The following is a 25,621-nucleotide window of genomic DNA, read 5'->3' as shown; positions in this document are numbered from 1 at the left end:
TGATTCAGTCCTTATTCGGACCATTGATGAAGGATCCATCCCCATGCTCGTCAATGGGCATAGATTGAAGATCTACAGGAAGCCCCTATCCAAGCAGGAGTTCATTGAGACTCTATGTAAATTAGTGTTGGTATTGGAGCAGGTCCCTGTCTCCACTCCACCCACACCCTAAGCAAAAAAAAAAAAAAAAAAAAGAAAAAAAAGTAGAAAAAATAGAAGAAAAAAGAAAATGGAATAAAACATCCCTGGGTGAAAACCTCTTGGAGGCGCCCAGGGCAGGTAGTGAAACCTAACTTCTTTTGAATAAATTGCACGTTGCAGGAAGGTCATTTCAGGTTGCGAGAGGGTCGCACAAGAGGAAAAAGACATGGCCAGACTGCTTGCACCCTTCACAGTCCATCCTCTGGGGCATCACTGTTATCCTTTCCCAAGTTTTGGTCTCATTTGTTCTAAAATTTCACATCCTATAGGAAACTTTGTGTATTCTATAGGAAGATCATGTAGAAACTACATAAAGGGCAAAATCAATCTCAGAAAAGGACCTGAGGGTTGGAAATTTGTCTATGAGGCTTATGAACCTCCCTGCCACCATCCATCTTCCTATTTCGCCATTCCATCCCTGTACACCCACATTACCACTTGTTTTTGTCCCTGCACAGCCACATACAGAAATTCTGTTTCTTTCATTCTGCAAACCAAAGAAAAAAAATTGATGACAAATAATATCAGTAGCATTTTTACTCATTCCTACCTGATATCTTCTAGCTGTGATTGCTTTTCAGTCGAGACCTTCTTCAGCAGTTTTAGCCCTACTCAAATATTAGCTTGAATTTCAAAAGGAGAAGCAGCTACAGGAAATCCTACAGGATTCTTGTAGCAGATGATCCCTTTGAGAAACATACTCTAGAGGCAAGGTCAGCATAGCAGGATGTACTAAACATGCAAGGGGCAATGTTTGAATGATAGATCATCAACATAAGCCCAAGGTTGAGCATGCAGAGCGCAAGCAACAATAACAACGAGGAAATGAAGTGCCAAAGTAAAAAATATGCATAACATAGTAGAGACTGGGTAGGTAAATGCCTAAACCTATTCCTCGATTGCATGAATAATATTTCAAATCTACATGAACTGTGGGAATGGTCATGATTAAATGGAATCAGTGGCTAGCTAACTGGCCACTATCTTTCAGTTATACACCCTCATGGAATTCAAATGAGCCCTGTCAAATTCAAGCTACCAATCAGATACGTAGCCAGCACTTGCAGTATGTCAATTCCGGAAAAAACATTCGGGACTGGTAATGGTGGTGGCGTATAATGGGAGTAAGGGAGGTGATAGCGGTTCAGGTGGCATGCAGAACCATTATGACCGTGACGTAGGACCAATGGTCCAGATGGGGATAATGTACCCATCCAGCAACCTCACCTCCTCACCACGGATTACGCTAACAGTTACAGGACAGTGCAGTCGAAGCCTCTGCCACCCTTTGTTTCATTCTTCATTCACGACATTCTCAACTGTAGTATTGACCTACCACTTCCAGAACAGCAAACAGTCATCTTCCACTAGTTTTTTGCCAGTTTTTTCAAAACCCTCTCGCCTATCGGGCTCTACAGGAAGGGCAGAGAATAGCTCTGCAGAAGGAAAACCTGAGATTTTTGTTAAAATTAGAGCTTGAAACAAGGTAGGCTCGGGAAACCTCTCTGCATCTTACTTATTTGTATAAAGTGGTGGATTAAAAACACAACATTGGGTTGAAAGAAAGGAAAGTGAAGATTAAAAGTCTACCTGCATATTTTCTCTGAGTTCTACACAGTTCTCTGTTTTCTTCTTTGCATTCAAAGTCTTCTTCTTCTTTCTCACATTCTACTATAAAGAAAACACATGCAATCGTAGAAACCAGCCTGTGTGTGAAAAAATCCAATTTTCATATCTACCTACTCTCTGAAAATACCTTGTGTTATTTATCCTATGTTCTATAAAAAAAAAAGTTTCTTTCCAAAAGCAGATAATCAAATTTAGGATAAAAGTAGTTTGAAATAGGCGAAATATTGCAATTTTATGTTTTAAGGAGAAAGCACATGGAAAATTCCTTATCTGGTTTCAGAAAAAGACAAAATTTAGCTATCCCTCTGTTTTCAGTTTTGCTTGCTTTCTCACCTGAGCAAATTTTAAAAAAAGCACTGAACACCATGCCAGGAGGTTTCATGAGAAAAGAACTTTTGAACTCTAGCAAATTGTATGAGCACCTTAAGGTGGTGGGCATCTTCACCAGGGAAAACTGGATACCCTTCTTTGAAAGAATTCATGGATATGATGAGGAGGTGACTGAAGAATTTTTGATGTCCCTAAGGCCCCATTCGAAAACTCATGCTACAGTTAGTTTTATGGGTCTGACCCCGGAGCTTACACCTAATTTCATCTGTAGAATCACAGGTCTTTCACTTGGGCTCCCTTGGAGCAAGGAGGAGAAATCATTGGGAAAGGTTGCTAAGAAGACATTTTTTCAGCTTGAGGAGCATCCTGTACAGGATAAAAATGGGGTCAGAAGGACAAGATTGCCTCCTCTATGGAGTGAATTCAGCTACGAAATAATGAAGTATATCACATGTGAAGGGAGGTTTAGCATAATTTATGGTTATCACTTTAGGTTGTTGCATGAATTGAGATATGGGATGGACCTACCTCCAGCTAGAAAACTCAGTCTCCCATATTTCATCCTCTAGTCTTTTATAGAATGTGGCACCAAGCTAAATGCAGAGGTACTAGACCAGCTAGCCTACCATGGGCTCATCAAATTGTTGGTAGAAGATGCCTTACACACATATACCATCCCCATAGCTTGGGAAATTTTCAGGAATATGTCTAGAGATGATGACATCAAAACTTTGATTGAGGACATTAGCCCATCCAGTAGTCAAGAGGAGGAGCAAACTGAGGAACTTGAGAAGAACAGTAATGAGAAAGCACAAGAAATTCAAACATAAGGAAAAACAGAGGAGAAACAGAAAGAAGAGGAGAACTTTGACAAAACTACTACTGAGCCTAAGGTAGAAAAGAAGACAACCTCAAAAACAGAGAAGAGAAGAAGGACAAAGGATGAGAAGAAAAAACCCAAGAAAGCCCAAAACAAGATTGCCATAGGCAACGCAGGGACCCAACAAGAAAAAGAGAAGACACCACTAGAGATAGCAGAGACACAAGCAAAAATAGTAGACATAGGAAAGGCTACAGGAGATGAAGGAAAAGAACAACAGAAGGAAACATCCCCTGAAACATTGGCAAGGGAAGCAGCAGTTGTGCTTGGTGCATTAAGCACTCCAGCAAAACAAAAGGGAAAAAGAAAAAGGCAAACCTTTATGTATTTTAAAGCCAAAGGGAGCACCAGGATTAAAGTGGGCAAGCCCCAGCCACCATCAAAGGAACCAATTGTCATTGAGCATACACCTACTGAAAAGAAGGTAGAATTTCTCTCCAAGATCTCTATCACCTATGAGAGAGGAAGTCCCAAAACATCCATCCAGAAGGAAAGAATCAAGTTGATGGACTCAAAAGCAGTTTTATAGGAAGCTGAAACATCTCTACAAGAAACACTAGCCAAGCTAAAAGAAACTGAAAAATTAGAAGAGAAGGCAACAGAACAGCCACAAGGGGAAGGCAAGGCCAAAGAAATACCTGAACCAAGCCCTCAGCCTAATTTACACTCCTATTACAATCTGCTAGAAGGTGGGAAGATCATCCCACAAAAATTCGTTGTGCCTCCATTCTTTGAATTAGAAAAAGAAAGGGTCAAAACCCACACCTGGATGCAAATTGCTAAAGATAAAGGAGTTAAAGACATAGGGCACATGGAGGACAAGCTGAAGGAATTGAGAGGGGTGTTGGCCATGGTAAGGCACATAGAGAGCAGTAAAAGAGCCCAACTACAGGAAGAAAATAAACTACTAAAAAAGCAATTACAGCAACAGGAAATTCATAAGGGAGATAGGTTGTCCATCTTGGGAGGGCAACAAGAGCAAGAAGGTCCCCTAACAGACAATGAAGCAACAGAGAAACAACAACAAGAGGGAGAGCCACAGGTTGATGTTGAAATGCTAATGAAACAACTGCAAGAAAAAGAGTCTCAAGCAGCAAATGGAGTGTAGATTTTAAGACAACAGTTGCATGAAAAAGAAGCCCAAATGGTCTGCATGGCTAGCTGGGCAATGGAATCCTTGTAATGTAGACAACCAGCTAGATCCTATGCATTGTATCTTAAAGACCAATGGCTCCAAATCCAAATTAAAACATTGGCCCAAAGCCGCACAATCCCATTCCATAATTATAATTAGTTTATACATTTATGTAATAGTAGCTCAGCTGAAGATAAAGCCAAGTTAGCAGAATTCTATTTACACAACCTAGCACTTCTAACATGAATCTATGGGATCCAAACGCTACATTAGGAGACCTATAACTCATGGCTAAGGCTTCTTGGTTAAGCCACAAGGAAAAGAGAGCAGTAGAAATTCAGAAGATTATGACCAAGGAGCTAAGTGAGCCCCTCATGATAAGGGCAGAACCAGAAAATCCCTCAACTCTCATATATGCCCACCAGCACCTTGCAGACAACCCATAGATTGCACCTGACTATGTTGAAAGGCAAGAATAGGCTATTGCTCACTTTGAAGATATGGAAAGACTATTTGGTGATAATTGCCTTCATGCTTGCACAAGAAGATGGAATACATTGTCCCATAGCCTAAAGATAAGGGAGTATCACTCCCCAACTAGAATGAGGGAAGCTATGAGAAGAGTACCCATATACAAACAATCAATGTAAAACTTGAAAGCCAACTTGATTGGTCTTAAGATCAGTCCTCCACTACTGCTAGGACTATTGGAGGGAGTTAAGGAGGAGGAGGAACAGAAACAATGGGAGGAAGTGGACAGAAAAGTAGGTTTTCATGACAGAGAAGAGGACATCACCTTAGAGGCCTGGGATGTCAAGGAATTTGTTAAAGCTATCAAAGATGAAGAACTAGATTAGTTGCTCAGAAGATGAGCAACACATTCAGCGGGGGGTGATGATGAGCCCCAGAAATGGGTAACTATATGGGCTCATTCTGCCTATTATTTTCATTTAATCCACCATTCTCCATATTTTTGTACATTTTTTTGAATATATTTATGTCAATTAAGTGAATGGGGATAGTTACTTTACCACAAAGTCTAATGAGTGTTTATTGCATATTTTTGGACATTTTTGGACCAAGACCAAGCATTTATGACCAGATTAGCAGCCAAACACAAAGAAACATGGCTGAGGACTTATAGGAGGGGTATCTCCTACATTAAATGACCCCTTCCTCGAGTTCTCCATCAATAGCTCGGAGTACAACAACCCACAAATGATGATTCCAAGGGGAAACTGAGCAGGTCTAGTGAAGTTGTTGTTATCTGCAGTTTTAGGTAGCCGAGTCCACAAAGTTTAGGAGGACTATTGGGAGTCCTCAATTATATCAATAAGAAGGCTTTAAGCCTCATTATGTTAGCCATTTGATAGTTTATTTTCGCACTTTAGTGCAACCTTGTACTCAGCTCATTTTTGAGCTCTTTTTGGAGACAGTTTTATGATGTAACTATTATCTTTTGAACAATGAAGATGAATCCAACTTTGAACTAGCATTGTTCTTTCCTAGGGGGCTATAGCTCTTGTGGTTGGGCCCAACCCAAGTGCCCATCACCTCCTTTGTGTATTTATATGTTTTTTTCTTGCATTCATGAAATAATTTCTGTTGTTTAGGTTAAATATTGCTTTATTACATAGGTTGTTTTTAATGATTAGAATAGTTGTTCTTGCTTCAAGTTGATTAGATAGTTTGCTAGAATAATAGAAAAAGATCCACAAAAAAGCTACCAAGTAGGCTTTGATCTCCTTTATCCCTCCTTCGGACCATGAATTGAGACCAAGGCACTCATGCTGCCACCAAAACACTATTTTTTCTTTCGAATGCAATTGCTAGTGTGAGATTTTGAGTTGGAGAAGTTGATATCAGTTGTATTTACATGCTTAGATATATTCTTGTTCAATTTCCATGGCTTTCTTGCATAAATTCCTGTCCATAAAGTTTTGTTCAGCACTCTTCTTGTTTTTAGGTCAGAATTAGGTCAAAATAGGTAAAACTCTGTTTTTTAGTTCTTGCTTGGGACAGTTATGAAAAGTAGGTGTGCAGCTCACTTGTAGAACACTCCAGCTTATCATTCTTCCATCACACAACCCGCTCCATTCCATATCTCAATATTTCCTCCACTCATTCTCCATCCTTTCTCAAACTGCCCTAATTTCTACATTCTTGTGCAAAATTGCTTCCTTGACCTTTGAACAAATCCAACCATCTCTTTCATGTCTGATATTCACTGACAGATTCCTAGACCTATTGAAACCCCCATACAGCCTTCATTTCCCTTTTCCCACCATTTTTTTCACCTTCAAACCTCCAAAATCCACTTTCCGCCTCCTCCTATAGAACCTCCTGTAGAACTTCCTGTAGATCCCCTGCAACCTCCTGTAGAAGTTTGTGCGAGTGATTTTTCAAAGTCTGATCATAGTGGAAGTCTCTAGAAGGGTACTAGGGACTCCATAGGTCCTCTCCACACCTTCCCAACCTCCTGAAAAATGCCCACTCCATCTCCCCTCGCCACCAAACCTCTGCACAGTCACAAATAGTTAAAACACTAGCATAATAATTCTGTATAAGATTAGTCAAAATTACAAAAAGAAGAATTTTCCATATTTTCCTTCAAAATTAGCTTGAATACATCATTTTACCTTTTCATTAGTCAATGGAATCCATTTCAGTAGTTTCATCTCTTTTCCTACAAAAGTAGGGTTAGTGGGTAAAATTAGGGTTTGCTAGGGTTTGCGTTTCCTTTCGGTTTTCATATTCTTTCTACAAATAGACTAGCCTCATTCGAGTTAGAATTCTTCCATCATAGTTAAAAGCTTCTTCTGAGAACTCATAGAAGTTGGCTTAAGCTCCTAGTGAACCTATGCTAGCTGATCAAGTGACAGCCTGCAGTAAGAGCTAGTACTTGTGCATACAACACCGTCGCTTCCAAGTTTGTTATGAAGTACCAGGTTGATAAAAGTAATGTACGGAGTCCCAAGAGTTACAACATCATTGCTGCAATACTCGAGCTCGCCATAGACTCAAAAGAAAACAAATCCATATATGGCCTAGTAAGGTCTAGGTTCAGTCTTTCCATTATTGCCTTTGGCATCAAATTGTGGGATGCCCTTGAGTCCAACATTGTGTTATGTAATATTTTATCATGAATGTTTAGGCTAATGTAAAAAGGATGAACTCCCCCTTGTTGATGAATACCACTGGCCTTAGGGCCAAACAACAATTCAGGTTGATCATCATTCAAATTAACAGAATTCTCTCCCTCTCCTATGTTTAAAGTTTATGTTATCTGTGACCTATAAGATTCATTATTTACTAGTCTGGTCAAAGGAACTGATACCTTTAATTTTGTTGAATTGAGGCTTCTGTGATCCATATCGTTTTTGAGAGAATTTTTTGGCGTAAATCACATGATATTTCATTTGTCAACACGTTTCGAACCAACCAGTATGGTTCATCGTCAGGACAAGTTGACAAATTAGATCTAGCTTGCTTGTTAGATAGTCAGAGTAGAATATCCAATGGCTATACTTTTTGACCAGGCAACAGCTATATTGATCTTTAATTTTGCTAATTCAGTTTTGATGTTGAAAGCAAGATAATGTTTGCTTGTTTGATTTAGATCTTCCTTAATATGTGAAGTTTGTGTGTCTTTATTCTGTTCCTCAATATTAGGCATTTCAGTCTATGTTTCTACTATTTTGCCTTGATTTCTATTATTTTGATTGTTTTCGGTAATTGTCTTTGCCTTGTTTTTACTGGAGGTTATATCTACAATTTTAGGGGTTGAAGTCTCCGATGTTCCCCCAGGGAGGATTTGTAACACTTTGTTAACTGGAGCTTCTTTTATTATCTTAGTATGGGTTTAGATGGATCTTTTAATGAGAGTCTCGTTATTCTTTTTACTTCTCAAGCTATATTGTTTATGTACCTCATATATAAGTTACTCATATCCTTGTTTAAAATCAAAGGATTTACTAGATTCTAACTGCAACTGCTAAACCATATATAACTCCTACTCTTCTTGAGTAAGAAAAATAGTGTCTTCTTCTTTAGTTTCTAGTAAGTTAATCTGGGTATCATCCTCTCCTTCTTGGTTCTGTGAATCCTCAACATAATTCTCTTGGAAGGGGGGCTAATCGGTTGATTTGGTGTAGCATTCTTTCCAGCGTTAGGGATCTTCCTAAAATTTGGGTTTCTTATTGGGGGTTGTTGTTGTTGATTCTCCCATTGATTTTTCCTCTCCATGTTTTCTAACTTATCCATCATTCTTTCTGAACTCTTAGCTAAAATATCTACTTTTCCATCTGAAGTGGAAGCTTCCTCTTTAAATACAACTTCCTTTTCATTCCTCATTTGTGCTTTCTTAGCTAATAGGTTGGATTCTACACTAAAAGCATTGCTCTGCATTTGTTCAAGTGTTTCAAGGTTTCTTTCCCTTAGCTGGTATGACATGTGAGCGTCAAAACCATGAGGAAACTTAATTAATGCTAGGTCAAGTGGAGGCTTAATGTTGGCTAGAATTGCATTGTAGATACTATAATACCTAATGCAATAGTCCTGAACTGACTCATTAGGAGCTCTTCTAATGTTTTCATATTCAAAAAGTACTTTTAATGGGTTTTTTGTTCTCTCCCATCTATCAATGAATAACCTATGAAAATTAGCTAAGTCTGCAATATGGTTGGTAGGAAAGGCTTTGAACCATTTCTTAACATCCCCAGTTAAAGTTTGGGCAAAAAATCTCATTTGGACATCTGCTTCATCTATCTCATGCAACTCAAAAAAGTCAGAGATCTTGTTTACATGTTGTTGGGTAGTGTAATGACCAGTAGCATCAAACAAGAAAATATTACTCTGATAATCTGCAAGCATGGCATGGAGTTGTGCAGGTAAAACAAGAGGAACATATCGATTTTCCATTGTTGTGATTCTGACTTTACTAGGGTGTAGAGTCGTGGTGCTTGAGGTAGGACTTGAAACTGATGGAGGTGAACTAGATGATGATGAGGATGGTTGATTAATAACTGGTTTAGGTGATTGAATTGTGGTAGATACAATTGGTGAAGTTGTGGTAAAAGAAGGGGTATTTACAGTGACTGAAGTTTGTGTAGAAACTCTAGGGGCGGTAGTAGTAAGGGCAACTAGTTCAGCATATTATTGAATGTAAGAATCACCTATATTATGTATACTTTTACAGGCCCAAGCATCTATCTTGTAAAAAGTCTCAATGACAAATCTATCTAAATCTGAATGAATAATCCTTTTTGACTCAATGAGTTGAAAAAACTCAGGGTCTAATATTGTTTCATGGATTGCATTATCATATCTACTTCTGAATAATGAGAGGTAAAATGACAAATCAAAAGGGATGACCTCTAAACTTGACAATTCCTCGGGGAGTGAATTGGATCTAACTCACCTGCTACTACTGGATTGAGTTTTGGTTGTTTTGGGTTGTCTTAAAATTCTCTTTGGGTCATCAACTATAGTTGTAGGGTTTGGATTTGGGTTTTCCCTCGTATAGTGAATCTTCTTAGGAGCCATACTTTTAAGTTTTTTAACTATTTTTATGAATTTTTTTGAAAATTTACTTCAGATAATGACCTTAAGGGGCTCAAGATTAAATTTAAGGTTTCCTTAAAGTTTTATGAGACTCAGGATCGAGGTCCCCAGTATGGTCGCCAGAAATGTTATCACTTTGATATTTATTTTGAAGTATGAAGAAAGAAAAACCAAAGATAACCACAAACCACCTTTGGAGATCAAGACCTAGCCTTCCTAACGCTCAGAGAGGGCTTTCTCTTTATAATTTAACTTTGTTTTAGTTAAGATGATTTTAGGCTAGTTATTTCTTGCACATGGGTTTTGTTTTGAAAAGTTGGTGGCGGGATCACTTTACTTAGATGAACAGAGTTTTTTCTTCTACCATTGGGCTATGGAGTCGGATGTCTGACAAACAAGACTCGATTCAGTTCTAAAAGCAGTGTCTATAGGGCAACATAGATAAGTTACTACAGATCTGAAAGGCTAAATGGTGAATGGCTTCAAATCAAATCTAGGGAGAAATTAAAGGTTCCCTGGTTGGATTTTGGAAAGAATGAAATAAATCAACTAGGATGGGAGAGAAATTAAGGGTTCTCAAATCCGGGTATCAGAGCAAAACATGTAAATGACTAACTGTACAAACAGAGTGTAATTAAACAAATTCTCAGTGATATTTCCATTTAATTCATTTAGAATTTAGAACACATTTAAGATTATGAAAAAACATAAAAGTAAGAAAATCACAAAAAGAAAGTACTTCACCGCAAATCGCTCATCTTAGGAAACTTGTAGCGAAATGATTTTATTACTTGCTCCAGTCTGTTGACTTGAAAATGGTAAAATCACCCTTAGGTTCAAGATCAAAATAAGTCTACAAATGTAAAATAATCCACCCTAACACTTCAAATTTTGAAGTATTTATACAAAAGGAGTTACAAAATATATGAAACTGTATTCAGAACTAATCTAGGAAAAATAAATATCTTCTTGCAAGAAGATAGAGACAACTATTGAATTGTTTCATGTTGTCCCTTTTATTTTGGTTCTGTTGGATGTAGACTTTGATTTTTAGCCCTTTATGCTGCTAGGTTGTTTGGCTTTCACGCTGAATGCTCTATTTTAATTTATCCTTTCACCTGATACTCTTTCATATGATACACCTTAATCCTGTTGACCTGTCAATATCGTTTTACCCAGTTGTTTCACTTTTTACCAGAGATTTATAATTTACTATCCTTTTACTATAGTAAATCATTGATTTTTTCCCATCTTTCTTCATCTCGTAATTACATATTGATAATTTTTCTGTATATCTCATCTGCATTTATATATTTGGCAAAATTGGTCTTATTAATAAATAAGAGTTTTACCTCATGCTGGTAAAACAAGTTTTCAAAAGTTTCGTACAATACTTTGCATGTTGGCATGCCCTTCATAGATGAAGTGATCACCTATTCTTTAGCCACTTCCCTGATCTTCTTGTTGTAATCTGCACGTGTCATTAATTTTTCATTTATAACTAATGGATTAGGTAATCCCTTTTCCTTCAACAACTTAAACTTAGCCATGAACTTGTCAAGGACTAGCTGCATGTTTTGACACTTATCTTCTAAATTTAACTTCAAATTCCTCTTGGTGAGGACTTTTTTTACTTCTAAAATGGTACTTGTCCTATCAGGTATCTCAAGATCTTGTAGTCCATATTTATTCTTGGAGTTGAGGAAGTGGATGATTCTTGTTGCTTCCTATAACATATCTCCAATTTTTGTTTTGACCCTTTCAATGGCTTTTGTTGCCTGCTTAATCAAATCAATCTGCTAAAAAACGACCTAGATAGATGGCAAAATATCATTGACGAAGTCAATGATATTGGCCAATAGTTTCTCTTTAGCTTTTCCTATTGGTTCATTCAAGGTCAGTTCTTTTTCCAGGCTCTTTATCCTCTTAATCATCCTTGCAGCCTTTTGTTGTTCTTCCTTATGCATGATCTACATAAGTTTGCAATCTCTCTCAAGGCTGCTGACTTTCTCTTTCAAATTTTTCATCTCATTGGTCTGAATGGATATTCCTTCCATTTCTTTGACCAGCCTGTTCACTTCTTCACCTGTGGAGGCCATTGTTGTTGATGTTGTTGATGATGTAGTCGAAGTTGATGGTGTTGCTGATGTAGTCGGAGTTGATGCTGATAATGCAGTGGCCATTGGACCAGTGGGAGCTAATACTGCTACCAGAGTGGAAGGTACAGTTGTGGTCACTGCTGGAATGACAGTTGGAGGACCACTATCAATACTAGCTTGTTTGAGTTGAATCAAGCTATCTAGTTCCTTTCCCATCTAGTTCAACTGGTCATTGTGTTGCAGCACCAAGTCCATCATCTCTTCATGATTTGTCGGGCTTTCTAGGACTTCCTTTGTTTGTGGGTGTTGTAACTAAGGTAGCTTGAGTTGTTTCTTGAGGGCTACAATATCCTCATTCTTCTTCTTGATTAACTATTCAATAACCTTGATGTCCTGTGGGTTATGGCCGATTTCAATAACCAAGTCCTCCAAGGAGGCCTTTTCTAGTTTGTATTGGGTTGTCACATTTCCCAATGAATCTTTCAGTTTGAATGCTTCCATGGCCTTTGTTGTGAGGGTGGAGTAGATCATTTCTCTAGCTTGCTTGTGAGATTCGATTTGATCAATGGGATGAACATCCCTAGCCAAGACCTCAAAATTGGTCTTCTTGTAGTCTGCTGAGGTTTTGGGCTGCTATACAATGGGTTGTAGGAATGATACCTGCATTTTTCCTTCTTTGATGTCAAAGGCTAACATCAGTCTGTTTTGGTTTGGTGGTGTCCGCTTCAGGTACTTGGCATATGTGTGTTCCTTCAACTTATCGTTCCTCATTTTTATTTCCTTAAATATTTCTTTGATATATTTTTCTTTGTCAGCTGGCTTGACAAAGGAAGATACCTCCACACTCTTCTATCTTTGTATGATCTATGTGTTGGAAGTAGATGGTTGTTGTGTTTATGCTGATGCAACTCCCTGTGTTGTCTGTTTACTACTCTACCCCATTACCTCAGTGTCAGTGATTTCTTCTAATCTAATTTTTTCCTCCTGTTCAAATACAAGATTCAATTTGGGACTTTTTTTTCGTTTGAACTACTCATCAGTGGTCTCCATGGCAGAACTTGATGCTTCCTCCTTGTTTCTTTTATTATTCTTCTCCTCATTGAGAGGGGTCTGAATGACAGTAGGGATTTTCATTGGCTCTCCCAACTTTGGAACCTCCAGGAAGGAGCTCTAGTCAAATTGTTTCTCTAAATCAATCATGGTGTTCTCCACATCCACAATTTTTTTGTCCATGTTAATCAATGTATTCTCTACCCATTCTGACTAATTATGATATTGTTCAATTTCATGTCTTGGGTAGTGGATTTAAGGTCCGAGCTTGACCTTTTGTCTTAGCTTATTTATAACCCCATGAGGGTCATAATGCCAGATGAAACTATTCTTGAATTTCATTTCCTGGAGCATCTTATTAGCCTCAGGTCTAGCCTCTCTGGTGTTGTAGATGAATGGGCCCATTTGGTTTTTCATCTTAAACTGTGTCTTCTTCCTAGTAGCTAAGAAGTTGACCTCATCTACACTTATGATTTTCCTGAAGTATTCGAGAGAAAATATTCTCATTGGGAGTTATTTAGGAGATTTGTAGGGGGATAGCTCACAACCATAGATCCTGATTTCAGTGTGATTCTGTTTGAATTACTAGTCTCCCACTTTGCTATTCTTGGCCAGTTGCAATACTCTTTTAATTTATGAGTTGATTCTAGGCTGAATCTTAGAATTCAGCATGTTCATAACTGGGTATACAAAAGAGTCTATGAAGTCTTTGTGTGAGGCAGAAAACTTGTGGACGAAGGGTGTCCAGAATATAACTAATCTTTCCTTTCCCTTGGTGTCCAATTTCTAGATCTTCAAAGTGAATTTATCTATCTGGTAATAGTGGAACGTATGAAGCAACACTGAAGAGTATTTGAAAACTCTTTCAGTGGGAAGTCTAGTGAGTTGTTCATGCATTCTGTCTGCAATGAACTGGGCATAATCATACAAAATGGCAGAAGGCTTTCCTGGAGTGAAAAAGGACAAGAAATCCATGATGACCTCATCCACAAACTCGTCTGATGTGCATCAAATCATGGTGATTATTCTCATGTGAGTCTCTGAAGAAATAGTGGCAACATAGGGTGGAAAGTCTTTAGGAATATGGCACTCCTAAGTGATGAAATTCAAAAATATTTGTTTGATCTTGTCTAGGCCCAGTGTGATGTATAACTCCAACAGGTGTCTAATGGACAAAGGAGACAGATTATGAGAAGACTGGATTTGCAGCATCTAGTTGATAGATACAGCCATAATGGTGAATAATACCTCTTGGTTTGGCGCCTCAATAGCCCTATGGATTGGAACATAATAGGCATGACAAAAATGTATTGTGTCTGGGAATGGATGGACTTCTAGGAATGTATATTTGGGTAGATTGGATTCCCAAAGGTTTATATCATCAGCATGGTTAAGGAACCTATCCTTGGCCCAACTGTGGATTCTTAGAAGGTGTCGTGGGGTGGCTGTATCTTTGATTTGGAAGTATTTATCTGCCAGGGCTAGGAGGTCAATGTATAAATGAGGGGTTGTCACTAGTCTGACATATAGAGAAGTCTGGGTAGCCATTTCTATAACTATTTGTCAAAATTGGGCTTATATAACTACTGGAAGTGAAGTTTTGACAATTTTGTAACAGGGGTGGTGTATCAGCAGTTTGTAGGTAAGGGTTCTGGTATTTTAGGAGGGGGAATTCTCTCAATTTAAAGGGAATTCAATTAAATTCATTCAATTATTTCATGAATTTAGTGTGAATTTTTAAATGAGAGGGTCGTTCTCCTTTTTTGCTTAAATACATGGAATTTATGGTCGTGGTTGCCAACTGGTTTAAAATGGAGGTTGCAGAGGCTTTTGCGGTTTTTAGGTGTGATGTGGTGGCATTTTGGAAGGTATCTGGTGGTTGGTAACTAGTCACAGGAGCTCTTAGGGTGCAGGTGTGCTTTAGGGGCTTCGCAATGCAAATAAGCCAAAAAGGGAGAAATTGCGGTGTGAGGGCTTTTAACCAAAACCAGTTAGAATTGGTAGGGAAATTAAATGAATAGTGGTGGTTTTTCTTTATGGTGGGGAGGCGGTATTGGAGGGTATCGCACCACTTATGAGTGTCGGGCGGTATTTCCCCTAGGTAACACGATCTATTCCTGAGGCCGACAAGTAACAAAATGGGCCCAAACAAAACCACCCATATTGCATGATCTTGGGCTGGTAAAGGTCGGGCATTAAGCGGGTGTGATATGGGCGAGGGCCATTGGATCTGGGGGTGGATGGTCCAACGGTCATTGCATGGCGAAGAAGCATAGCGGGAGATGGGGGCAGGATTTAGCGGGGCCCACGATTAATTGCGCTTAAGTGTAATTAACCAATGATTAGCTACGGGTTTGTGAAGTAATGCGGGTTTATGGAATATAATGGGTGAAAACGAATTTTCAGGGTTAATAAAGTAATTCAAGGGGAAATAAAAGTTAGGATAAGAGGTATAGTTGTTTTTTCGGGTAATTTATCAAGGGCAAAAATGATTTTTCAAAGGGTGGAAAAGGATTTCAAACTTAGGGGAATGAATTTTGAAAGTAACTAACCAAGGAGTGTGTGAAACCAAGGCGTAGGGGTGAAAATGAAGGGAAAAGGGGTTTTGATAAGCCATGAATGGAAAAAATGGAAATTAGTAAGTATATAGTGGAGGGTGAAATGTAATGAAGGGGAAGTTAGGAAAATTAGCTTATGAACATGCTTTTCACTTTGATAATTACATCCTGCAAATTGAAACACATAGTTAAGCATGATAGTAGTGCTTATGCTTCATATGACATGTATTTATGCAACCTTTATTCTACCTACCCTTTTACCTACCCTAACATTTTTTCTTCACCTTGGTGGGTGCACTTAAGCTAGCAAACCCATTTCTTTCCTTTTTCTTTTATGTAACAAACTATCCACTTCTAACCTTATATCTTCCAAGGGCTCAAATTAAACTGATGAGCTCCTTTTATTTCTCTACCTATCTACAAATCTGCCAAGATTAAACTCTTTGGTCAGATTTTTATTCTCTAACTATAAACATGAAATTCAAAGCATGAAGTAGTCAATATTAAACAGTTTGACTATCATGGGTTGTGGCATATATGACAAGCTGCACGCAACCATTATTTAAGTCAATAAAGTAAATAGTAGTGGCACTTGGAATTGCACACTTTTATGATTTGTTTTTTATTTAGGGTTCATATTTTTTCATTTTTTGATCTTTTCTTATTTTTCTTGTCCTTTGATATTTCTTTTAGGACATACCCTCTTTACATTTTTTTATTTTAATATGGAAAACATTTGCAGAAATCAAAGGTATGTATAATATTACAAGATTTAACTTTAGTCAATTAAAAATTATGAATCCTATCACTATAAGACTCTAATAGGTCTAATAGCATAAAAGTAAATATGTCGTACATATACATCAAATTTTCATTCCTAGTTATGCATAGCACAATAGGAAATAACACATAAATGCACATAGGAATTAGTAATAAAAAGACACATAATTATAAAAAATGTATATTTAACTAAAACATACATAGATACTAACATAGAATATTCCTCCCATCCTTCAACATTAATATTGTAGGACTAAATAGTAGGCTACCCTAAAGTTGGAACTATGAAACCCAAAGGGAAAATTTTACCTCTGAAACTCAGTGCAACAATTCCACTTACCACTTAAACAACCATTTCAACTCTATCTTTCTTTTCCATTTCAACAAACACAACCTAAGACTATTTATTCTTCTTTGCAAGGCTTCTCATGGTGAATGGAAAGAACCAATGTAGAGGGACTATGATGCTCTAGTGAGGAATGAAACATGCAATTTGTAAGACCTTCCGTTCAAAAGAAAAGTGATTGGCTACAAGTGGATCTACAAGAAAAACTGAAAATTAGATGGCTCACTTGAAAAGTACAAACCAAGGGTCATGAGAAAAGGATTTACAAAAAAATAAGGTGTTGATTATGAAGAGACTTTCTCCACCATAGAAAAGTGAACCACCATTCCAACCGTCTTATCCTTTTCAGTTTAGAATGAATTGAAAGTTCATAAAATAGATGTGAAGACTAATTTATTGAATGGAGACTTAAAATAGAATGTCTTCATGGCTCAACAAGAAGGTTTATTTGGGAAGGGAAATTAATAGAAATTATATGAATTTATCGAATCCTTATATGGCCTAAAACAAGCACCATGAGTGTGGTATGAAAAGTTAACCGAGCATCTCTTGAAATTGAATTATTAAGACTTTAAACTTACAATACAACCTTATTTGTAAAGAAAGTTTCAAATATTATTGTATATATTGTGGTATATGTAGATGATCTCCTGATAACGGGAAACAATGAAAACATTGTTTCATTTATAAATAATGTGTTGAAAAATGAATTTGAGATAACCGTTTTAGAACGTGTCCTTGCTACTTGGTCATTGAAATGACTTAACATCCAAATTACATATTCCTCTTTGAAAGAAATTAATGATTAGAGAATTTTTTAACATGTTTGGCATGACTAAATGCAAACTTTTATCTATTGTAATGGAATATAACTTGAAGCACACATCAAAAGAAAGGAATTAATTTGAGGATGCAACCAAGTAAGGATAATTTGTGAGAAGTTTTGTTGGAATTCATTCTAGATATATGAATAAGCCTTGTGAATGGAAATGGTCTACTACAGAAATATTTTTTAAATACTTGAAGGGAACTCAAAACATTATATTCAATTATTATAATGTGGATGACTTCTATTTGATTGGATATTCAGACTCAACTTTGATAAAAAAAAGAAATGTAGTGTCGACTTTAGGTTATCTCATAAATATTGGATCAAAAGGTGTATACTTTCCATAATGCACAATACTACACATGGTTCATTACATACAATTTATATAGTAATATTTCTACACAATTGTGACTGTGTCTCCTCCATGGCATCATTGAGTTATACATAGTGTGCTTAAGGTTGTAACAAATCCACTCAAAATTTACTAGCCTTGTTGTTTTGTTGAGAATATCCTTGCCTTTCCAAACCAATATAGGAAATGACTCAACCCAAAATTATTATCTGACATCCAAATAGATCATATTCCAATAAATAACATGGTTAGGAGAATGAACATTTGCTTTCAATAATGAAACATAAATACATTATACACATGAATGCAGACAAGAAATGTAAGTTCACATGCTATTGGCCTAATTATACTCAAGATATCAAAAGATAAATAAATCTAGCTACTAATTTCCTACAACTCTTCGATGTCAATGACCTTTCAAAAGGTCAATAAATCTCGCTGCCAATTTTATAAAACTCTTCGATTAAAATGACCTCCTCTTTAGCTTGATTCTGAAAAATTCACATCTATCCACTTGACGTTCTACGGTTTATCCACCCCAATTTTCATAATTGTTTTGTGGGTCTTGAGATGACTCCAAATCCTATTTTATTTTATTACTTGTTCCATTATTTCCTTTAGCATCTCTAGCCCAAGCACTCTATCCACTTAATTTTTCCAACTACTAGTGTATTACATTCTCCACGACATCATACCTCAAATGGGTTGATTTTTGTTTATGTATGATACCTATTGTTGTAGGAAAATTAAACTAAACATCAAATATTCCTATTCATATGGCCTATCCAATACATATAGTCTAGGCATATCTTCAATAATCTAATTAACTATTTATGTTTTCCCATATATTTTGTGGATTATAGATTGTACTAAAATTCAAATCTATGCCCAACCACTTGAATACTATTTTCCTACAATTTGTAGTAAGTTTAGAATATTTGTTTGATATGACAACCTTTCTCACTTATTGTAATTTGACCACTTCTTTCATATAATTTTTTTTAGGTCTATTTCCTTATGATTCATGTTAATAGTAATAACATGAGTTGATTTGGTCAACTCGTCCACTACCAGCCTGATTGAATTATGTTACGTTTTTTTATTAACATTTAGTAACGAAATAAATGGTGATTTTTTCTCATTTACATCCTAAAATAGGAATGGTCAAAGAAAACTAACTTTGTTTCCATGATAACATTTTTTCCTTTCGGCATTAACTATTTATATATACAAGCAACCACATATTTCTTTAAGCCTAATGAAAAATACTGAATTTTTATGTACATAATGGTCTTGTTTTGACCTAGATGTCTAGCCTAAGGAACACCATGGATTTCGTTAAGAAATATAATTTTGAGCTATTGTGAATTTTTCACATAAATTTTCTCCTATAGATAAGAATTCCATCAACTTTTAGCTCATAGTTTTTATGCCTTGGCTATAGCTTTCCTTGCTATGCAAATTTCTTCATTTGCACATACCGTTGATTTGGATATTCAGCCTCAAATTTTAATTCTTAAATATATACTCTAAACATTTATGGCTACAACACGTACCACATGTCTTCTACTAGTCAGGACATTAACCATCATCAACCATCGTATGCGCTTTTCCTATGATGTGATTTATTTTGAAGTCATATTTAATCAGGAATTACAACCACCTTAATATTCTTACATTAAAGGTTTGTTGTTTGAATAATTATTTCAAACCAATATGGTCTATATTCAAATCCAATCTATTTGTCATAAGGTAATGTATCCACAACTTTTAATTTATGCACCATGACTACCAACTCTATAGAATTAGTGGCACAATTTTACTCATAGTTTTTAATTTTCTAGATTTATAACATACAAAATAGGAATTTTTCATAATAACTCCACTAGCCCCTTATTTTCAAGTGTCAGTGCACACAATGATTTCTTAATTTGGATAAAAAATATTCAATATTCGTGCATCTATCAATAAGTGTGGCAAGCTTTTCTCAAATTTTACTATTCATTCAAATTTCACATCATTATTTTGCAAAACAATGACTGAAAATTTCTCCTTGTGGGATGACCAAGTTGTTGGCATGATGGAATATTATCCCCTACACTTGGTTTCAAATGCCATTGGAGGACATATTTGGACCCCTATGATAAGGCTCAACAAGTAGGCTCCCCCACCCTCGAAGTGTCTTGACTCTTTTTAAGTACTAAATTCATGGTATATCTGGCTCACACATTGTTGGATATACTCTTGTTGTTCTAGTGGCAACAATGAAGTTTGAGCTGGGGCTTCATCCAAAATACTCCATTGAGTTACCAATTCACTATGGTTAAAGATAAAATATGATAGATGATGCAATCTTTAAAACACTTTAAATAAAAATTATGTAGTTTCCAATAATCCCACGAATGATTTTACTTAAATGACATTTTTTCATGTTAGCTAACTTCTAATTTCTTATATTTTTTTTTGATCCATAGCTATTCCTTCTTCTAAAATGATATGCACTATGTAATGAATCTAAATTTGGTGAAAATTATTCCTTCTTCTAAAATGATATGCACTATGTAATGAACCTAAATTTGGTGAAAATAAAGTAATTTTGGTGAAAAGAACATCTACTTAACTTCACATATTGCTTGTTCTCTTAGTATATATGTCACCTATCTTAAATGAGATATATGTCACCATCTTAAATGGTGCTCAGGCTAGTACTTTGATTTCGAATAAATGAATAAATTAATATACTAAAGACAATGACAAACTTATTCAAAAACTATGTGAAAATTCTATTTGTTAGGTTGGTACTTTCTCTCTATTGAACCACCTATACTAACATACCAAAGAATGCATCATCACTACGATTTTAATTTCTTTCAAAATGTTTGTAAGATGGTTCATTCGTAAACTAGATTTGTAGACCATATTTCTTGATTGAATTATTGGTAGACTTGATTTGCGAAATTTGAATTGTGCCAAATATTTCATTAGGCTTTTCCCACACTGGTTTATTCGAAATTAAATGATTTTACTTAAATGACATTTTTTCATGTTAGCTAACTTCTAATTTCTTATATTTTTCTTGATCCATAACTATTCCTTCTTCTAAAATGATATGCACTATGTAATGAATCTAAATTTGGTGAAAATTATTCTTTCTTCTAAAATGATATGCACTATGTAATGAACCTAAATTTGGTAAATATAACATAATTTTGGTGAAAAGAACATCAACTTAACTTCACATATTGCTTGTTCTCTTAGTATATATGTCACCTATCTTAAATGAGATATTTGTCGCCATCTTAAATGGTGCTTAGGCTAGTACTTTGATTTCGAATAAATGAATAAATTAATATACTAAAATGAATAAATTAATATACTAAAAGACAATGAGAAACTTATTCAAAAACTATGTGAAAATTCTATTTGTTAGGATGGTACTTTCTCTCTTTTGAACCACCTATACTAACATACCAAAGAATGCAGCATCATTATGATTTTAATTTCTTTCAAGATGTTTGTAAGATGGTTCATTCGTAAACTGGATTTGTAGACCATATTTCTTGATTGAATTATTGGTAGACTTGATTTATGAAATTTGAATTGTGCCAAATATTTCTTTAGGCTTTTCCCACAATGGTTTATCCGAAATTAATATACGATAGTATATCTTTGAATCTTTAGTTATTTACACAATGTTGAATTATTGGTAGACTTGATTTGCGAAATTTGAATTATGCCAAATATTTCATTAGGTTGTTCCCTGAATGGTTTATTCGAAATTAATATACGATAATATATCTTTGAATCTTTAGTTATTTACACGATCTTTAGGTTCATGTACTTTAAGTTTTGAGAAATATGAAAAGAAATACCTTGGCTTGGAAAACATGTGAGTCATCCAAATTCGAATTTGATTTATGTTATTGTTGCAACCAATTAAATGTTCAATTAGATAAAATTATAAAGAAATAGTAGTGGAATGACTTCTTTCTTCAAAGACAATTAAATATATAATTTTAAACCATTCAATAATATTAAATATTCAATCAAATAAAATTATAAAGAAATAGTAATGGAATTACTTCTTTCTTCAAAGATAATAAAATATATATTTTTAAAAGGATTCGATCATTTGCTTGCATATTTGAGGTTGTATAGCCAAGAAAAACACTATAAGAATATGTATGGTTAATAATTTTACATTTATGTGAAGAAATTTAAAAATAGTATAAATATTTAAAAAGAACCCCAATATCCTTAAAAAATTAATTTACACGATGTGCTTTGTGAATATTAGAGTGATAGTTTATAAACAACTTTCAAATTGTTAAAGTAGTATTTTAAAATTATTAATTTACATGTTAAGTATAAATTGGATTGACAATAGAATGTGTTATTTTATTATATATTATTTGAATTTGTTATAATTTTATTTATTATTATTATTATTATTTCAAATTTAATGTATGTTTATTACTGTAACGTTAAATACTAATAACTATTATTAAGTTACAATAGCGAAATTTATGGTTGAAGTTGAATGTTCAAATTCTTCCAATGATAATAATTGGAAATTAGGTCATTACAACCTTCCTCATATATTATGATTGCTTAATTGAATTGGTTAATAATCCTAGGGTTTTTAATCCCTTAGCTTTATAACATAGATCCTAGGGTTTATAATCCCTTGGCTTTATAATATAAATCTTACGGTTTAATATTATTTTCATCGGTTTATTATCCCCTGGGTTTACAATATTAATCCCTTGGGTATATTAATTCCTTTTGTTCATGGTATTTTTAGTCCTTTGCATTTATTAATCCTTCGGTTTTAAAATCTCAATAATCCTTGAGGTTTAATAATTAACATTCCCCTAGGTTTAATATTGTGATGTTGGAATGATATGAAATTCTATCCAATGCCACAGTGGGACAAGCATCACCGAAATGTGACCTTGGATAAATTAGGGTTTCATATTCTCATTTATAATATTGGGTTTAGTGATAAGGGTTTATTTTGGTTTATAATATTGGGTTTAAAATGTCAATAATATCAATAATATATTAGGTTTAATAAACCATAATTGGTTGGGTTTAATATTGTAACATTGGAATGGTATGAAAATTTATCCAATGTCACATTGTGACAACCATCATCATAATGTGACAAGTACTCTGTCAATCATTGTCACAATGATACCTTATATTGCAATTTACTTAATGTCACATTGTGATGTTGAATAAATTAGGGTTTAATATTATGGTTTATAACGTTGGGTTTAGGGTTTATAATCTTAAGATTTATAATCAGATGGTTTATAAAATTACTCCTAAGGTTTTCAATCCCTTGGGTTTTTTATAGAAATCCTACGGTTTAATATTTTTTCCATCATTTCATTATCCCTTGGGTTTATAATATTAATCCCTTCATTTAAAAATATTATTAGTCCCTTGGTTTTAAAATATCAACAATCCCTCACATTTAATAATCAATAATCCCATAGGTTTTAAAATATTGTGATGCTGGAATGGTACAAAAATATATCAAACGTCATAGTGTGACAAGTACCATTACAATGTGACAATCATTATCAACAATTTATTCAACATCAAGTTGCGGCATCAAATAAATTAGTGTTTAATATTCTCATTCAGAATATTGGGTTTAGTGTTTAGGGTTTCTTATGGATGAAAATATTTGGTTTGGGGTTTGAAATCTTTACACTTATAATGGTAGGGTTTCTAAAATTAATCCTAGGATTTTTAATCCCTTGGGTTTATAATATTAATCCTAGGGTTTATAATCACTTTTCTCTATAATATAATCCTAGGGTTTAATATTATCCCCTTGGGTTTATAATATTAATCTCTTACATTTATTAATCCCTTGATTTTATAATATTATTAGTTTGCTCAATTTATTAATCCCTTAATTTAAAATATCAATATTCCCATGGGTGTAATAATAAATAATACCTTGGGATTAATATTGTGATGTTGGAATGCTAGAAAAATATATCCAACGTCAAAGTGTGACAAGAAAAGAATTGGCACAATGAAACAAGCAATGTGAGAAACATTGTCGCAAGCATTAATTTCATGCAATTATTCAATGTTTCATTGTGACATTGAATAAATTAGGGTTTAGTATTGTGGTTTATAATATTGGGTTTAGGTTTTATAATCATAAGGTCTATAATAATAGGGTTTATAATATTAATCTAGGGGGCTTTTAATCCTTTAGATTATATTATAAATCCAGAGGTTTAATGTTATTCCCTTGGATTAACTGTCCCTTTGGTTTATTATCCCTTGGATTAACTGTCCCTAGGTTTATTAATCCATTGGGTTTTAAATGTCAAAAATCTATCTAACGTCATATCGTGACAAGCATCATCACAATTCGATAAACTTTGTGACAATCGTTGTGACAATGATACATCACATTACAATTTATTTAATTTCACATTGTGCTGCTGAAAAAATTAGGGTTTAATATTCTAATTTATATTTTTTTTCTTAGGGCTTATAATCTTAAGGTTTATAATTATACGGTTTATATTATTAACCCTAAGCTTTTTAATTCCTTTGGTTTATAATATTGGTCCCATGGTTAATAATCACTTTGATTTATTAATCCCTTGAGTTTATAATATTATTAGTCTCTTGGTTTTATTAATCCCTTGGTTTAAAATATCAATAATCTCTTAGGTTTAATATTGAATAATTTGTCATGTTTAATATTGTGATGTTATAACGGTACAAAAATATATCTAATAACGTAGTCTGACATTTATCGTTGTAATGTGACAAACATTGTGACAATAATTGTCAACAATCTATTAAATTTCACATTGCAACATTGAGTAAATTAGGGTTTAATATTCTCATTTACAATATTGGGTTAAGGGATTAGGGTTTATTATGGTTTGTAATATTGGGTTTAGGGTTTATAATATTAAAGTTTATAATTGTAGGGCTTGTAATATTAATCATAGGGTTTTTAATCCACTTATTAATATAATATATATCCTAGGGTTTAATATTATTCCCTTGGTTTTATTATCCCTTGGGTTTATAATATTAATCCCTTAGGTTTATTAATCCATTTATTTTATAATATTATAAGTTTTTTGGGTTTATTTATCCCTTGGTTTAAAATATCAATAATACCTTAAGTTTTATAATAAATAATCCTTTGGACTTAATAGTGTGGTGTTCTAATGGTATAAAAATCTATCCAACATCACAGTGTGACAAACATCGTCGCAATGTGACAAGCAATGAGACAATCATTTTCACAATGATAAATTATATTTTAATTTATTCAATGTTGCATTGTGACATTGAATAAATTAGATTTTATTCTGGTTCATAATATTAGGCTTAAAGTTTAAAATAAATTTGGTTTATTATCACTTTGGTTTACAAAAGAATATGGTAAAACATTGGGAAATCAATTATGGTCATAATATTAATCGTAGGATTCTTTATCCATTGGGTTTATTAATCCCTTAATTTTATAATATTATTAGCACCTTTTGGTTTATTAATCCTCTAAGTTTAAAATATCAATAATCCGGTTAGCTTATAATATTAATCCCTAATATGTATGATAATATATTAAGGTTTAAAATCTTAGGGTTTGTGATATTAATGTCAGATTTGATATACTAATCTTATGGTTTATTTTATCCTAGGGTTTATAATCCCTTGGGATTATAATGTTAATTTTTGGGTTAAATATTAATCCCTTAGGTTTATAATCCCTTGGGTTTATAATATTAATCTTAGAGTTTACTATTAATCCCATGATTTATTATATTGATCCTAGTGTTTAATACTAATTTATTGGGTTTATAATCCCTTA

General features: G+C 34.4%; 1 pseudogene; it reads left to right on the top strand.

The window, feature by feature from the left end:
• The first annotated feature begins 11,777 nt into the window (after positions 1 to 11,777).
• Positions 11,778 to 25,621, top strand: part of LOC149159166 (red chlorophyll catabolite reductase pseudogene) — an 86,656-nt pseudogene continuing 72,812 nt past the window's right edge.

The sequence above is a fragment of the Pinus tabuliformis genome, chromosome 5_2 (genome assembly GCF_031772625.1).
Source record: "Pinus tabuliformis cultivar Carrire ecotype Pingquan chromosome 5_2, CPIR1, whole genome shotgun sequence".
Lineage (NCBI taxonomy): Eukaryota > Viridiplantae > Streptophyta > Pinopsida > Pinales > Pinaceae > Pinus > Pinus tabuliformis.
Note: the sequence above shows the minus strand (reverse complement) of the source record. Positions and strands in the feature narration are given on the sequence as shown.